Source organism: Echinops telfairi, unplaced genomic scaffold (assembly GCF_000313985.2).
Source record: "Echinops telfairi isolate 266 unplaced genomic scaffold, ASM31398v2 ScPeMD7_7420;HRSCAF=8458, whole genome shotgun sequence".
Taxonomy (NCBI): domain Eukaryota; kingdom Metazoa; phylum Chordata; class Mammalia; order Afrosoricida; family Tenrecidae; genus Echinops; species Echinops telfairi.
Genome location: NW_022111320.1, coordinates 13,363,130 through 13,365,122, shown reverse-complemented (window position 1 = coordinate 13,365,122; position 1,993 = coordinate 13,363,130). Strand labels below are relative to the sequence as shown.

The following is a 1,993-nucleotide window of genomic DNA, read 5'->3' as shown; positions in this document are numbered from 1 at the left end:
CACTTAGCACAGGCATTAATGGAAGACAACCTCCTGTGCCCCTAATCTGGCTACCCACTAACCCTATGTACAATAGAAAGAAACACCGATCAGTATGCCCATTTTTGTGTTTGAGTTCATTGTTACAGTCATTATGCATACCTGTCTTGTTGAAGGTCTTTTTCACGGACCAAGCATAATGTCCTCCTCCAGTGACTGGTCTCCTCCCCGCTTTCACATCCCTCTCCAATAATAGGTACAAGTATGAGAGATGAAGTCTCAAAATCCTCTCTTCTAAGGAGCATCTTGACTACACTTCTTCCAAGACCGATTTATTTGTTCTTCTAGAGTTCAAGACATGTTCAATATCCTTCTACAACAGCAGTAAAGTATTCGACTAAAATGAACACAGACCTGAATTAGAAAAAGAAAAGGCAAGAACATATTGGGATTTGTCAAGTTGAAAGAAGTGAAAAACAAAAAACAGCAAGTTTTGCGTTGCAATATTGAAGAATTCTACAGGTAAAATATTGAATAATATATTTCAAAAGAACATGGAGAAGATATGGCATCATTGAACTAAGAAAAATTGCTCAATGCTCAGCCATTTCTGGATGTAGCATATGTTTAAAACCTGGTGGTATTGGAGGAAGGAAACCAAGCTGCACTGAAGGTATTGTTTATAAATAAGACTTCAGAAACTGACCAATTTAACTGTTTCAACAAACAGACGCAGTCCTGGTGCTGGTCTTTTTTTTTTTTTTTGCTAAGAAATTGCAAAGACCGCTACCTGGCTATCTAACTGGAAGCAATCTGTATTCTTGCACATCCCAAAGAAAGGTCATCCAATATAATGGAGAGTAATAAAAACATAACATTAAGATCACAGGTAAATAAATTTTTGCTGAACATCATTTTGAAACTGTCAGAGAATTTCCAGAAAGTCCATCTTGATTCAGAAGAGGACATGGTAAGATGGATATCATTGCTGATATCAGACGGATCTTGTCTGAAAGAAGATGATACCAAAATAATGGTTACTTGGCTACACAGTGGCATTTGGCATAATAAATAGCATTCAACTGTATTAAAGGGGAAACCTGTAGATAAACCAAGAGGCAATCATTTAACAGAACAAGGGGAAAATATGCAGTTTAAAATCTGAAAAGGTTAGCATTGAGGTTATAGCCATACTTATTCAATTAGCTTGTTGAGCAAATAGACAAAGAAACAGAATTATATATATATAAAGAACATGACATTAGATTTGGAAGAAGAATCAAATAAGAAACCAGCAGTATACATTGGACACAACTTTGATTGCTGAGAGTCTTTTTTTTGTTCTGCACAAGCTCCGTTTTATTAAGTGGGATTTTGCAGTGGAATTGGGGTGCTTAAAAAACTTGACTGCCTGGACCCCGGGCTGCTCTCTGGCCCCTCCCCGCCAAGATCTCTGAGACAACAGCAGGGTATCAACTGACTTTATACTTTATCTGAAGGAAAGGTACAAATGGAAGAACGGAAGTGGATGCTTGGGTACAATTTCTAGAAAAGAGACAGGTCTACCCAACATGCATGCGCTGCCTTGGTGACTTGCGGAAGGTCAGGCTGCCGCTTAGCTCTCTCCATCACTGTCTCCTTGTATGCTTGTGGAAGAGATACTGGGCCAGGCCGGAATCTGCGGCCCCCATCTTGCGCAGGTTGGTGAAGTAGTCGCCCAGCTCTGTGATGGATTTCACCTGCTCATCCAGGTAATGTCTCGACGAAGTCACGAAGATGGGAGTCGTTCTTGTCCGTGGCCAGTTTGTGCAACTCCAGCAGGGGCCAGTTGACACTCTTCTCCAGGTGCAGTGCACACTCCATGGCGTTGAGCCCACTCTCCCAGTCCTCACTGTCTGGTTTCTTGATATGCTGGAGGAAGATCCGGCCCACTCGTTGGTTCTGCAACTATGTCAGTTTCTCGGCATGTTCTCTCTCCCCTCATGAGACTGGTGCAGAAAGTATTTGGCAAAGT

The 1,993-nt window shown here is 41.3% G+C and overlaps 1 pseudogene; it reads right to left on the bottom strand.

The window, feature by feature from the left end:
- Positions 1–1,607: 1,607 nt before the first annotated feature.
- On the bottom strand, positions 1,608–1,991 carry LOC105978763 (annotated as a pseudogene).
- Between the last annotated feature and the right edge of the window lie 2 nt (positions 1,992–1,993).